This window comes from Melozone crissalis, unplaced genomic scaffold (assembly GCF_028551555.1).
Source record: "Melozone crissalis strain CALT ecotype California unplaced genomic scaffold, PUWL_Pcris_2 ptg000066l_1, whole genome shotgun sequence".
Classification (NCBI taxonomy): Eukaryota; Metazoa; Chordata; class Aves; order Passeriformes; family Passerellidae; genus Melozone; species Melozone crissalis.
The window spans coordinates 2439268-2455025 of NW_026535844.1; the positions used below are offsets into that span (position 1 = coordinate 2439268).

The 15758-nt window shown below is 50.1% G+C and overlaps 1 pseudogene; it reads right to left on the reverse strand.

Moving 5' to 3' along the window:
- LOC128945551 (uncharacterized) overlaps window positions 1-15758 on the reverse strand; it is a 1882792-nt pseudogene that overhangs the window by 1838343 nt on the left and 28691 nt on the right.

Sequence of the window (15758 nt, forward strand, 5' to 3'; positions counted from 1 at the left end):
GGATTCAGGCAGATCTCCACCCTTGTCAAGCACCGGCTCATCCACAGTGGGGAGAGGCCCTACGAGTGTGATAAATGCAGGAAGAGGTTTCCGACCAGCTCCCATCTCCTCCGGCACTATCGGATTCACAGAGATGAGAGGCCCTTCCGCTGTTCCGACTGCGGGAAGGGATTCAAGCACAACTGCAACCTCATCAGGCACCGGCGCATGCACACTGGGGAGAGGCCCTACGAGTGTCCCCAGTGTGGGAAGAGGTTCTTACAGAGCTCTTACTTGACCCAACACCAACAGAGGCACCACTAAGGGAAGCCCTGCGAGTGCCGCGAGTGCGGGCAGAGCTTCGTGCGCTGCTCCAGCTCCATCCCCCACTGGAGGAGGCACTTTGGGCACAGCCCAGGTGTGCCACATTCCCTGTGATCCATGTTGAGAACACAGCTGGCTGCTTCTCCTTTTAATTTCACCTTAATTTTTTTCTATTCTCCATCTCTTTGCACTGCAAAAGCCAAGAAGAATAGATCTGTCACCTCCAAACCACTCAAATCCCAGTGAAAACAGCTCAATCTTACCCCAAAAAGAGCTCAAACCCACCTCAAAAAACTCAATCCCATGCCAAACTCACTCGATTCCGCAGCCATCAGGCTGAGATGAAGTTGGAAAATGATTTAGAGTGGTGGGATGGAGATTGTGTGGGGCTGGGTGTGTGGGATGTATTTGACAGCAAATAAAACTCTGAGACTTACTGATTTCTCTCCCGTCCATGTTCAGTCTGTTGCAGTTCTGTTTGCAGATTGCCGCCTTCTCAGCTCATTGTCTTTGTGTGCCCTTTTCTCTCCTACCTCTCTTTGCCTGCTCTGTCTCTCTCAGTGTCTCCCTGGACCCACGGACCACCAGAGACCCTGCCCTGATTTAATTGACCCAGGCACCACCAGAGACCCTCCCTATATTTAATTGCCCCAGTGACCACCAAATACCCTCCCCTGATTAAATTGATCTCTCCCCTGATTTAATTGACCCCTGCCACCAAAGACTCTCCCCTGATTTAACTGACCTTTCCCTGATTTAATTGTCACCTCCCCTGATTTTATTTAGCCTTTCCCTGTTTTAATTCCCCTTCCCCTGATTTAATTGACCCCTGCCCTGATTTAGCTGTCCCCTTGCCTGATTTAATTGACCCCTGCCCTGATTTAGCTGTCCCCTTGCCTGATTTAATTGACCCCTGCCCTGATTTAGATGTCCCCACAGACCCTCCCCTGAATATTTATTATTTCATTTCCCAATTATTATTTTAATTCCCAGTCCCAGGAGCTGAAGTCCTGAAGGCTGGCAGGGAAATGTCTCTGTAGGATTTTGCTCCATTTCCCTTCAAGGGTAGGAACATCTTTTCCTGGCTGGGAGCTGGAATTGCAGACTTTTGGAATGTGTGCAGGGCAGTACGGACTGGCATCAAACGTGGACTGGGATCAAATAGGGGTTGGGATCAAATATGGACTAGGATCAAACAGGGACTGGGATCAAATATGGACTGGGATCAAATAGGGAGTGGGATCAAATAGGGACTGGGATCAACTATTGATTGGAATACTACAGTGTGGGATAAACTGGACTGAGCTTATATAGACTGGAATCAAATACGGGCTGGGATCAAATATTAATTGGGATAAAAAATGAACTGGGATCAAATATGGACTAAAATCAACTATGGACTGGGATAAACTGGACTGGGATCAAATCAAGACTGGGATCAACTTTGGACTGGGATCAAATATGGCCTGGGTCAAATATGACAGATTTTATGGACTGGGATCAAATATGGACTAGGATAAGCTATCGACAGGGATCAAATATGGACTGGGATCAAATATGGTTTGGGATCAAGTGGACTGGGTTCCTACAGACTGGGATAAACTGGACTGAGATTATATAGATGTCGTGGTTTGAGAGGAAGTTAGTTTTCTGGGATATGAAGTGGTTGGGCCAATAGGTGCTCACATTTGAATACTGGCACCTGTTTTGGCCACTGGGGACATTGGATACGCCTCTGAGGACACAGGGGTTAAAAAGCAGAGCACTCCCAGGGGAAGCTTTCTTGGGTTCCAGCGAGGGAAGCAGGTCGGACCTCCCCTGCCCAGCTCCTGGCTGGTTTGGGGCTGGGTGAGGTAGGCCTGGCCCGAGGATGGAAGGGTGGAAGAGCCCCGACAGGCATCGGGCAGCCACAACTCCCCCCCAGGAGAGAGAGAGAGACAGAGCGCCTGTGCCACCGTGAAACTTGATATCCTGTGCTGGCAGCACAGCCCGGCTGGCAGAGAGAAGGGTCCAGCAGCTGTGGGAGATTTGGGCGGGCAGCGCCTGAGCTTCTAAACCTTTTTCGGACAAGGAAAACTTTGCAGAACATTAACCCTTCCTAGAAGAGAGATAAGAGATGACATGGAAGAAGGAAATGTGCAAGTGTGAAGGTCTGGGCAAGTGAAAGATGTCAGGAGAGTAGAGAAGAATCTTAGGTGGGAAGAGATGATGGAGTGGCCTTAGCTGGACTTTTCTTGTGTAGCCATGGACAAAACCATGTTTCCTGTGACACAGAGACTGCATCCAGGGGGAGGCAATGGCTCAGAGCCAAGAGGGTTCAGTGTTGGTACCCCTCGGCCGCAGGGGGTGAAATTTGGGGGGCACAGGTCCCAAAGTTGAGACTGTGCCCTTTTTGGAAGGACAACCCTAGAAGCAGCTCTGGTCCATGTGCAGTGGTGAGAGCACTGGATATGGAAGGAAGAGGTCACGTTTGCAGATGTTCTCCAGGTGGTGCCACGAGTGGCATGGAAACACACGAGGTTTCAGAGGTGTTTCCTGGGGAAGCCTATGGCACAAGAAGGATTCCTCTCCCCTTGATGAACTGAGAATTGATTACCTAAAGGGTGGTGATGGACCGAGAGTTGGTGACTTGGGGGAGAGATGTTTTGCAAATTTGGTGGGAAGGGAAGGAAATGTTTTTGGAAAGTTTTCATTTTCCCTGTGTGCTTCTTGTTACTTAGAGTTGTAGTTTAGTTAATAAAGGTTTCTTTTCTTTATTTCCAAGTGGGGACCTGCTTTGCTTATTCCTGGTCACATCTCACAGCAGACACCAGGGAGCATATATTTTCATGGGGACACTGGCATTGTGCCAGCATCAAACCATGACACCTACGCTGCCAGTTGGCCTTTTTCCATCTCTCCAGCCATCCCCACAGAGCATTGGCTACCATCCATGAATCAGTGTAGAGGTAGAGCTTTGGCCATTTCTCTCCCTTAGCAATGTCCAGGGCCAGCTGAACAGCTTTGAGTTCTGTAAGTTGACTTGATCCACCTTCTCCTTCAGCAGCCTCTGCCACCTGTCGTCTTGGGCTCCATACGGCTGCTTTCCACTTCTGGTCCATCCCTGCGATGCGACAGGAACCGTCAGTGAAAAGAGCGTAGCGCGTTTCCTCTGGGGGCAGTTGGTTATAGGGAGGAGCCTCTTCAGCACGTGTCACTGGTTCTTGTTCCTCTTCATCAGTAAGACCAAAGTTCTCACCTTCCAGCCAGTTTGTAATTATCTCCAAAATCCCAGGGCGATTCAGGTTTCCAATACGGGCGCACTGTGGGATAAGAGCAATCCGTTTACTCCATGTAGCGTCAGTGGTATGGTCGGGGGAGGGAAACTTTCCTTTGAACATCCACCCCAGCACCGGTAGTTGGGGTGCCAGGAGGAGTTGTGCTTCCGTGCCAATCACCTCTGAGGCAGCCTGGACTCCTTCATAGGCAGCCAAGATTTCCTTCTCTGTGGGAGTGTAGTTGGCTTCTCACCCTCTGCAGCTTTGACTCCAAAATCCCAGTGGTCGGCCTCGAGTCTCCCCAGGCACCTTCTGCCAAAGGCTCCAGGACAAGCCATGGTTCCCGGCTGCAGAGTAGAGCACGTTCTTCACCTCTGGTCCTGTCCTGACTGGGCCAAGGGCAACTGCATGAGCAATCTCCTGCTTGATCTGGGCAAAGGCTTGTTGCTGCTCAGGGCCCCAGTGGAACTCGTTCTTCTTGCAGGTGACCAGGTAAAGAGGGCTCACGATCTGACTGTACTCAGGAATGTGCATCCTCCAAAAGCCTATGGCACCTAGGAAAGCTTGTGTTTCTTTCTTATTGGTGGGTGGAGACATTGCTGTGATCTTGTTGATTACGTCTGTAGGAATCTGATGCCATCCATTAATAAGGCCTCTGATCAGCCTTATCATGAAGCAGAGCCTTGGTGCTCAGGATCTCAGTCCCTGAGGAGGGACCGGGTGCCCGAAGCCAGCTCAGGGCAATGCCGCGGGGCTACCTTTCTAGCAAGCCTGGTGATATTCAGCTCTATAGTGATTAGCAGCTCTTAGGACCTCAGCTCTTTGCTTGCTGGGTAGTGGAGCTCCGGGCTTGAGGCAGCAGCAGACGGAGAGAGGAGAAGGAGAAGGCAAAAGCTGTTCCACAGAGAAGGCTTTATTTGGGGTTCCGCGAAGGGTCTCAGCTCTTCTTCTTCTGAGCTAGTAGGGTACAGCATGCTACTTTTATAGGCTTGGCAAGTATCCAAACTTGACCAATGGCAAGGGATTAGGGGGACCATAAAATGACCGATAGGTAAAGGCTACCATGGCATTGCCTTACATGGTTATAGAGATAGATTATAGGGCAGATGTCCATGGAGTCAGGAAGCTTCCTTGCTGCTGTGTCAGCATTCCTTTTGTTAGATTCTCCATGGTGCTTTTGCTAAATGTATGGGGTTTACTACAGTCCATCTTGCCACTTCACTGCCAGGAACTGAATCTCACGAGCTGGTCCCTTTACCTTGACTTTTTAATGGCAAAACCAGCTCCCAGGAGGATTTGGATGATTTCCTTCCCTTTCTCAAACACTTCCGCAGCTGTGTTCCTCTCACACAATGATGTCATCAATATACTGCAGATGTTCTGGAGCCTCTCCTCTTTCTTGTGCAGCCTGGATCAGTCCATGGCAGATGGTGGGGCTGCGCTTCCACCCCTGGGGCAGTCGGTTTCAGGTATACTGCACTCCCCTCCATGTGAAAGCAAACTGAGGCCTGCATTCTGCTGCCAGAGAAATGGAGAAAAATGCATTGGCAATGTCTACAGTGGCAAAGCACTTTGCTACCTTGGACTCAAGCTCGTACTGGAGCTCTAATTTTTCTGGCACAGCAGCGCTCAGTGGTGGAGTCACTTCATTCAATGCACGGTAGTCCACAGTCAGTCTCCATTCTCCTTCATATTTTCGCACAGGCCAAATGCGGCTGTTGAAGGGTGAGTGGGTCTTGCTGACCACCCCTTGGCTCTCCAGCTCTTGGATCATCTTTTGGATGGGGATCACATCATCTCGAGCGATTCTATACTGTCGTCGATGCACTATGGAAGTGGCAATTGGCACCTGTTGCTCTTCCCCCTTCAGAAGTCCTACAGCACATGGGTTTTCTGACAGTCCAGGCAAGCTGTTCAACTGCTTGACACCCTCTGTCTCTACAGCAGCTATCCCAAATGCCCATCTGAGTCCCTTTGGGTCTTTGAAATAGCCACGTCGGAGGAAGTCTATACCTAAAATGCATGGGGCTTCTGGGCCAGTCACAATAGGATGTTTCTTCCACTCATTTCCAGTCAGGCTCACCTCAGCTTCCACCAAAGTAAAATCCTGTGATCCCCCTGTCACACCAGCAATAGAAACAGATCCCGTCCCGACATGTAATCCTTCCGTAAGCCACAAAGGTCCTTCAGGGAAAAGGACTCAATATTTGCATCTGATCTTGCACCTGCTGCTTTGACTCCTGATTTTATGTCAGGAGGCATTGAGGTTCCTTCTCCTTCATCATCATCATCCTCATCATCCACTGGTCGATTGGTCTTGTCCGTGCATTTCCCACTTCTAGTGCTGGCAGCAACAGCCATTGGTTGAGGCTTATTTTCTGGTTTAGCTGCTGGCTTAGGCTCACTATCTGGTTTGGCTGCTGGCTTCGAGCCTGGGCTGTTGGCTGCAGCCTGAGTCACCGGGATAGTTGCTGATTTATCTCCCTGCCCCTCTGCCTCTGTCTGCTGCCCGACAGTATCTAGCAGTGTGCGATGAGCACAAGCCAGGGGCCAGCTCACTGCAATGACCTTCCTCTCCTTAGGCTCATCCTGGGACTTCTCTTTCAGATATTTCCCCACCTCAGCTGGGTTCTGAATTTGCTCATGGGGAAAATCCCACACTATAGGGTCAGAGAATTCCTTCAGGATTTGGCCCATATCCTCCCATTTCCCACACCACTTAGGATTCTCCACACCTGGATCAACTCCTGAGTCAGGGGTCTCATCAGCCCATCTAGAAATCTCAGCCCTCATCCTAGAGAAGCAGCAGGCTGTATAGAGGAAGGTTACCAGATTGAATACCAGAAAGATGGTCTCTTTAACGTTCAGGGGAAGCTCAACATCCTTCAATAGTGATGCAATAGATTCATAGGAGAAGAAGGAAAGCAAAGGCTGAAAAGCCTCATCCCCTGCTGCTCCTCCTCTAACAAACTGGATGCATAACCATAGCCACAAACCATTCATACCTGGAGCAGACCCTAGCATGTTTATAAACTTTTTACACATCATTACCACCAAGCCCAGCAGGATAGCTATTCTGGTCACTGCCCCTCTGCTCTAAAAACTACATATTAGGGACAATATTAAAGCTATTTCTGGGTAAGAAAATAAACCTAGGGACCACAGAGGTATTAAAATCTCAAAAAACCTTAGGGACAAGAAATGCATGCAAGCCTTCGCCCCAACAGACATTATGAATTCAAAAAGCATGGCTATTAACTGCTTTATACAAACACAGAGTAATGGCAACCAAAATGCCCTCAAAACAGGGTTTTTCCACTCTCTCTCGAGCCCCACGTGTTGGGTGCCAAATTTTGTCCCGGTTTAGGGTAAATTTGGTAGAGAATCTCCAAAGGGGGCCCCTCCAGAAAGCAAACCCACACGGCCCCTCCCCCCAACCGGTTCGGGAAGGATTCCTCAGAGAGAAGTGGAAAGAACCTGTTTATTTAACAGGCACAGCACCCCCAGCACACAGAATGAACAATACCTCATGACACCGCTCTGAAAAAGGTGACAAATTCAGAAAGTCTCTCTCGGGGGTGGTCGCTCTGTTCTCAGTCCCTCCGGCGCTGGGGCAGCTGCTGCAGCCACAAGGTGCAAACTCTCGGTGTTCCCAGGTCCCAGTCTGGAGCAGGTTTGAGAAGGTTGAAAAAAGGAAAGGAGAAACAGTCCAGGAAGGAATTTGGACTGTTTAGCTAAACTAGCTAATGAGCAGGAGCAAAAGCAAGCAGAAGTGAAGCAGAAGAGCCAGAGAGAGAGAGAGCAAAGCAAAAAGGCGAAAGCAGAACTATGCACTGCCCCGTCTCCGTGTCCTTGATAAGAAAAACCCAAACAAAACTTTCACACTACAGAGACAGTCTTAAAGGCACAGAACATATGAATGGGGATACAAGCATCATAACGTCACCCTAGGACACACGGGTGTCCTGAACAGTCTCATCCCATTGTTATCCTTTTGATACTAATTCAGTTTGGTTTTATCAGTAGTCCTATTCATTATTAATTGGAGCATGGAACAGATTGATGTCTATAGTTAATGCACACAACTTGGCTGATGTCCTCTACACTGTGGACATCCCCATGACATTTGACACAAGGCAATTATGAATGAAGCCTATGTGTTTTTGAATAATCCTTGATTTCCATTTATGATTTTGTGGAAATTACGTTCGATTTTTAGTGAATTGTTTTAGAAAATAATTTTTTTAAGTTAATGCTTGTATTAATATGTGTTGATTGCTGTTGCTTTTGATTATTTGTGACTGGTTTTAACCATTTAAATATTGTTTTAAAAGTAATATTGTTTTAATTAATCAACCATTTGTGAAAATTATTATGATAATCAATATTATGTTTGTTTATTGTTTCCCTTTCCCCCTCCTTCTCCTATCCTTTCTTTTCCCTCTCTCACTCTCTTTTTCCTCTCTTTCTATCGTCCCTATTTTTCCGGGTTATACTACCAATGTACGGCGAGTTCTGCAGACTCATCAATGATGCTCCAGAGTTCTGCTGATGAAGATCCCTCAAGACAATCGTGAGTCATGGGGTCGTGTGAGAGTCTGTCTGAATTTTCCCTCATCTGCCTCATGATCGTCATTGGGGGACCACTGAAGAGAAGACCCCCCTGTCTTAAATCTCTGGCTCCAAGGGAGAAAGTCATGTGCCTGAGACCTGAGAGCGTTGCTAAGCCATTGTTCTCACAGGTGTTGTTTGCTGTGTGCTACGCTGAGCCCAATGAGAAGAAGAAGGGGGCACCGTGCCCTTTGTGCAACAACAGCCTTGGGAGCTGTCCCACCTCTCAGCCTGGCTGGACTTCTCCTGAGTTTCAGGGGGTGTCCCACAGAAGACCCTCACCTGTTTTACAACCACCGTGACAGACAGACTGAGATGTAAGGAGCCTCTCCATCAAGGACTGAGACATGGAACCCCCATGTGAAAAGGCCCCTCTGCTCCTTCCAAGGACTGGGACTGAAACCCCCAGCCCGGGGCAGGTGTGTGGGGGAGGCAAGCTGACCGAAGCGAGATGTTTGCCTGCAGGTTGTGACCACTGGACCAAGAAGACAATGGCTCTCGGTTACTGCTGAGAGCATGGACTACCTGTTACATCTATTCCTTATTGTATCTCTATCCCCCCCCTCGCAATTTCCAATAGAGTTATCATAATAAAAACCTCTGAGTTAGTGAGACACTTTGAGATCTCCCCGACGTAACAGGCGGATCCTCGACTGGACCAAAGGACTTGGTCTTTACGTTTGGTAGCTCTATCCCGTCTTTCTCTCTTTCTCTCGCTGTTTTGTCTCTCTCTTCCTCTCTCTTTTTCTCTCCCTTAATCCCTCTATCACATTTTGCTGTGGTCATTCAATAAAGGTGCATTTGTTTCGATTATCATTGCAAACGCCCTTGTACCGTGTCGGTTCTTTTTGCACCCTGAGATCAAATCCGTGAACCATCATGAAACCTGTCCGTGAGGACGGATCATGACACCCCCCGAGGACCCCTCCCCAAATTCCCCCCCAAAGCATCCCCAGCACCCCCAGACCCTGCTAAAAGCCCATCAAGTTCCCCCCACACCCTCCCCAAATCCCCCCCAAACATCCTCAAGACCCCTCCCCAAATTCTCCTCACGACCCCTCCAGGACCCCTCACCTGTCCCTGCGCCTCCTCAGCAGCTCCCAGAGCCCCCCGTCCTCTCCCAGCGCCTCCCCCGCTCTCTCCAGCGCCTCCCGCAGGACCCGCCCGAGCCCGGGGCGGCTCCCGGGGGTCCCTGAGGGGGGCCCGGGGGGCAGGGGGAGGGGTGCCACTTTGGGCTCGGCTCTGATTGGCTGGAGCAGCACAGGGAGGGCGGGAGTTGCTGAGGGGAGACACGCGATGATTGGTTGGTTTCGTAGAGGTCGCGGTGATTGACAGGAGTGGGGCTGGGTACGTGGGCTTGGCCAAGGGGAGACGCCCAGTGAGGAAAGAGGGAGGGGCGTTGCTGAGGGGAGATGCCTGGTGATTGGTTGGTTCAGCACGTAAGAGGTGGGTGTTTCTGAGAGGAGGCGTGCGGTAATTGGTTGGATCAGAGGCATGGGAAGGCCGGTGTTCCTGAGGGGAGACAGGCAGTGATTGGATGGCTTGGGGCGGGGTGCGCCATGATTCGTTAATTTGGGAGATGAAGCATGGTGATTGGATGGTTGGGGCAGGGCGCACCACTATTGGCTGGGAAAAGTCCAGGATTTTTAAGGGAACAGTCCCGGTTTTTTGGGGAAAACTCTGGGATTTTTAAGGAAAAATTCCCGTGCTTTGCAGGAGAAACATTCCCGGATTTTTTGACCCCGCATGACTCCAAATACCCCAAATGACCCCAAAACACTCGAAATAAACCCCAAATAACCCCAAGAACCCCCAAACAATACCTAACAGTCCGGCAAATAACCCCAAAGAAATCCAAATAACCCCAAAAAACCAAAAAAACACCACAAATTACAGCCAAAAGTCCCCAAATGATTTCAAGCACACCTAAAAAAATCCCACATACACCAACATTAATGCCAAGAACCCCAAATAATTACAAACAAGCCCAAACAAACCTAAATAAGCCCAAACAAACCCAAATACTTGCAAATAAACCCAAATAATTCCAAATAACCCCAAATAAACAGTAATAAACCAAGTAAAACCCAAGATAAACCACAAATAGTCCATCAATAACCCCAAATAAACCCCAAACCAACCCTAAATAAACCCAAATAAACCCCAAGTAACTGCAGATCTTCCTGTTGCCCCCCAAAACAGATCCTGACCAATCACAACGCACGGCACTGATGACGATCCACTTGCTGGGCAGAAACTCAGAGCACTGGCCCCGCCCAGCGATTTTCAGCCAATCAGCGCCCGGCCCAACTCTGACTCGTCCCTTGCCAGCCACAGACCAAGGCCTCTCACTGCCGTAAATACTCAGAGACCGCGTGGGGTAATTTCCAGCCAATCAGAGCGTGTCTCGCTGATGACTCATCAGTTGCGAGGAGCGGAATTTTGTGGGGGGGGGGGAAGGTGACCCTGGGGATGGGCTGGGGACCCCAAATTAATCCAAAACGGGGTCGGACCCCAAAACGAAGCAGGAGGGGCTTGGAGCCCCCAAAAGCAAACACAGAGGAGGGGATTGGGGGAACAATCGGAAAGGGGAGAGCAGCGAAAAGAGGGGGGTGGGACCCCAAAACTGAGCTGGGAGGAGGATGGGACCCCACCAGTTGAGGTGAGAATGTGGAATGGGACCCCCAAATTGAGCTGGGAGGGGTATGGGATCCCAAAACTGAGCTGGAAGGGGAATGGGACACCCCAAATTGAGCAATGAGGGGGGTGGGACCCCCAAATGGATGAAGCCAATTTTGTTCCTGGAATATGTAAAGTACTTTATGGATATGCAAAAAGTCTATGAATATGCAACAGGCTGATGTAATAGGAGAGAAGGACCAAGGCCAAAGGTTGTTATGGCCACCAAGACCCCCCAGTTATTTTTGGAAACACCCCTTAATTAATCTGTTTTTAATTACATCAGCCTGTTGCAGATTCATAGACCCCCATGCCTATCCACAAAGTAATTTACATCTTTCAGGGACTATTTCACATGGCCCAGCCATGGGGGTGTCTCCCCATTAGAGGAGCCTCCACTGAAATGGAAAATGTAATCCTCCTCCCTTTGATTATTACTACTACTACTATTATTATTATTATTATTATCATTATTATTATTATCATCATCATCATTAATAATAATAATAATAATAATAATAATAATAATAATAATAATAATAATATTTTTGACATTAAGGGGCTTTCAGGCAAAGATATAGGAGTAGAAATAACAGTTCTTTATTAGAAAAAATTAAAAATACAAATGCAGTAGTACAAACAAAAAAGAACAGTGACAAAGTCAGAATTCTCTGGGAATGCAGTGAAAAAGGTTGATTCTCCTGGAATCTGATGGCAAAAGGCTGATCCTCTGGGAATCCAGTGGGAAAAGAGTTGATCCTCTGGGAATCCAGTGGGAAAAGGGCTGATCCTTTGGGAATTCATTTCTTACCCCTCAAAAGCAGAGCAAAGGCAGAGCCGTGGAGTTTTTATCGGGTATCCCAAGGGTGGAGTTGGGGTTTGGGTCAGGGGAGGAGTTCTTAAAAACACAAGAAGGGTGAGATCAAATTCCTGCCTCTTAGCAACAGCAGTACTCCACACAGAACGTGTCCCCAGATCCTAAATTCCCTCTAAAAAAACTCAGACATTATGGAACTTCAGATAAACTCGATTAATTTCCTTCATTTAACCCAGTTTTGGGCGTTTTTAAAGGATGAAGAGGAACCAGAGGAAAATTAAGGCCAAACCAAAAGGTGAAGCAGCCAGGTGTGTTGCCAACATGGATCGCAGGGAATGCGAGTGACCAGGGCTGTGCCCAAAGTGCCTCCTCCAGTGGGGGACGGAGCTGGAGCAGCGCACGAAGCTCTGCCTGCACTGGGGGCACTCACAGGGCTTCCCTTAGTGGTGCCTCCGTTGGTGTTGGGTCAAGTTAGAACTGCTGGAGAAGCTCTTCCCACACTGGGGACACTCGTAGGGCCTCTCCCCGGTGTGGATCCGCCGGTGGGTGACAGGGGTGGAGTTCTGCTTGAATCCTTTCACGCAGTCGGGGCATTGGAAGGGCCTCTCCTGTGTGTGAATCCGATAATGCCAGAGGAGATTGCAGCTGGTCTGAAACCCCTTCCTGCATTTATCACATTCATAGGGCTTCTCCCCTGTGTGGATGCGCCGGTGGATGATGAGGGTGCAGTTGCCCTTGAATCCCTTCCCGCAGTCAGGGCATTGGAAGGGCCTCTCCTCTCTGTGAATCCGATAGTGCCGGAGGAGATGGGTGCTGGTCGTAAACCTCTTCCCACACTTGGAACACTTGTAGGGCCTCTCCTCAGTGTGGCTCCTCTGGTGCGTGATCAGGTAGGAGCTCCGGCTGAAGCACATCCCACACTGGGAACACTTGTACAGCCTTTCTCCAGTGTGGATCCCCTGGTGTTGGATAAGGACAGAGTTGTGCCTGAAGCTCTTCCCACACTCCCCACATTCATGGGGCCTCTCCCAAGCGTGGATCCTCTGGTGCACAATCAGGCTGGAGTTCTCTGTGAAGCTCTTCCCACACTCCCCACACTCGTAGGGCCGTTCCCCAGTGTGGGTCCTCTGGTGTCTGATCAGGTCGGAGTTCCACCTGAAGCTCTTCCCACACTCCCCACACGTGTGGGGCTTCTCCCCATCATGCATGTGCTCATGGAGCACCAGCTCTGAGCTCTGGCTCCATCTCCGGCCGCCTTCCCGGCCCAGGCTGGCTCTTTCCCCCTCAGATCCCCGCCGGCTGCATTTGCAGCTCCTCCTCGTGTGGCATCTCAGGGGATTTTCCTCCCCGTTGGCTTCCTGTGCCGTGGAGCCGCTCAAAACGGCCTCTGCCACCAGGTTCTGCTGCGGGCATTTGTCCTCCCTGCTCTCCATGCTCAGCTCCTGCTCTGGGGGAGGAAGGACAAGGACAGGATGGGATTTGCCTCCGTGCCACAGGCAAGGGCAAGGAGATCCCCCCAGGGCTGAGCTGCAGCCGGGGCCGTGCTGGGCTGGGAGATGGAGCAGCACAGAGGGGAAAGGGGCACTGACTTTCTCCTCACCTGCCTCAGTGTCCCGGGGGATCTTCTTCTTCCTCGCAGCCTCCCTAGGGCTGGCAATGGGAAATCCTGGTTAGGGGAAAACAAGGGATGAGAGCGTTTGTAGGAGGGTCCGGGGGTAGGATGGTTGGGACAGACAGAGATGAGAGATCTCTGCAACCAGGACATGGAACTTGCGGTTTATGCAAAGGGCCTGGGTGCAGGGCCCTGCTTGGAGCTGCCAGGCACAGCTCGGAGCAGGGCTGAGAGAAGACAGGGGTAGAGAGGATGAGAGGGTGAGTAAGAGAGCAAAAGCATAAGAGAGTAAGGTTCCCATTACAATACAATAAATCTTCTTCTGCATTGAATATTCCATTTCTCACTAACCAATCTAGCACAAGATACAAATCTTATAGCATTTACATACAGCCTGTAAAAATCATTACATCATCATACTATGTTACACTTTAAACCCTAAAAACTCCGCTTTGGACCCATTCTAATGAGCTAGTAGAGTCTGCTCTGAACCTTGGATCTCTGTGGAAGCAGAGACAATTGTTTCATCAAAAGGGCCTTCAGTCAGGCCACACCATTGTTTTCCAGTTATTCACTAACTGAGGTATCTCAAAGCTGCTTTCGTTTCGATCTTCCTTATACTTTCTGTATTCTCAAAGTCTTTTGCCAGACAATCATATTTATAAGGTTTTCCTGTTTCATCTTCCCCAACACACATTGAGTTTGAAGGTCCCTGTGCCCGAGTCCATCTCTGGAATCACTAGCCACCTGGGCTCCAGAAAAACCTCCCAAACACCCAGATTCAGCCCTGAAAAAGCCTCCCAGGGGTTCCCCGTCCCTGGTCCCTCCCCTCTGGTGCTCAGGGAGTTCCCCCCTGTCCCAGCTGTTGGGGGTCACGCTGGAATTGGGGGCCCCCCTACTCCTCGGTGCCCGCCCTGCCTAGGCTGCTGGCAGTCCCAGCAATGCCAAAAGCTCCCCCTGCTTTGCTCTCCCCATTTAGGAATGCCGGGGCTGTTTGGGCTCCCGGGCTCCCTTCTCCCCTCATTCTCTGCTCTGGGCTGCAGCGGCTCCAAGGAGTCCCCCCTGCCCCTCTCCAGGCTCTTGAGGCTCCCGCCAATGGTGGCACTCCCCCCTCTCTGGGCTCCCCACTTTGGGCTCCTGGGGGACACAGGGCTCTGCTCCTCCAGGCTGCCTCTGCCAGCAGCCACGACCGCCACCCCCCGATGTCCCCCCAAGGGGCCTTTTCCACTCAGCCTTGGACTCCTTCATTCTCCAAACGTCCCCCAAAAGACCCAACCCAGGAACACCCCGGGATATCCGGGCCGAGCTCCCCCTCCCCGCTCTCCAGTGCTAAGGGGGGATGATGATCCCAGAGGTGGGGGCTGCGAATTCAGGCAGGGATCTACAGCATGGTTCCCTCAGCTCAGCCTTGATCCATCTTCGTCCCTCCTCTTCCTCTTCCTCACACTCCTCCTCTTCCGTTCCCCCTCCTCCTCCTCTTCCTCTGTCTTATCTCCACTTCATCCCCCCCCCTTCATCCCTGCCCTTCCTTGCCTGTTCCTCCTCCCCCAGCAGCAGCCACACCCTCGGTGCCCCGTTCCCCCAGCCCTCACAGCCCGCGGCAGGAACGGGGATGGAGCCGGGACAGGTCGGGATGGGCAGCGCGGGGCTCTCGGCTGCTCAAGTCGCTGCGGGTGGGGGGAACCCAGCCCGGGCCAAAGGAGAGGCAACCTGGGCAACCTGGGGGCACATCACAAAGCTAAGGATGCAGTAGAAGATGGAGATAAAAGAGTTATGTTAATAATAACTCCAAAGGAGGAAAAGTTGGAAATTACAAAGTTTAGGGAAGCCGAGAGAAAGAATTAAACAAGATAGGAAGTGAAAAAGATAAATCAGGGAAATGGAAACTTCTTGATGGAAGACAATTTCATAATAAAACGTGCTTACTAGGAAAATATTAGAAGACTTGCATCAGAAAATCCACTGGGGTACTCACGCTTTGTGTGATCATTTTTTAAGGAACTACGGCTGCACTGGGATTTTTGGAGTAGCAAAGCCAGTAACTGAAAGATGTTTAATTTGCCAATGGACAAATAAAAAGGTGAAGAGAAAAACATTTGCAGGTCATGAGTTAGCTGGTTGACCATTTCAAAGTATCCATGCAGAATTTTAGATTTTTTAGGCTCTGGATTTATTTGTAAAAAAAATCGTTTAATCTAGAAGAAAGAGAATATGCCATATGTTAGACAGGAGATTTTAGGAAAATAAAAATCTTTAAAGTATCAGAAACACCAGAGGAAAAAAAAAAAAAAAAGGGGAAATGAAAGGGAGGAGAAGAACAGGAAAAATCAGAAAGAGAGTAGGATCCTCTGCAGGTCTTTCCCCCTCCGTTCACGGCCGAGGCGCCTGTCCCGGGTCCTGGCTCGCTACCCGCCTCAGCTCCGCCTGCCCCGGTTTCCATCCCAGGTGCGGCCTCACTGCCCAGGGCAGCTCCACCTGC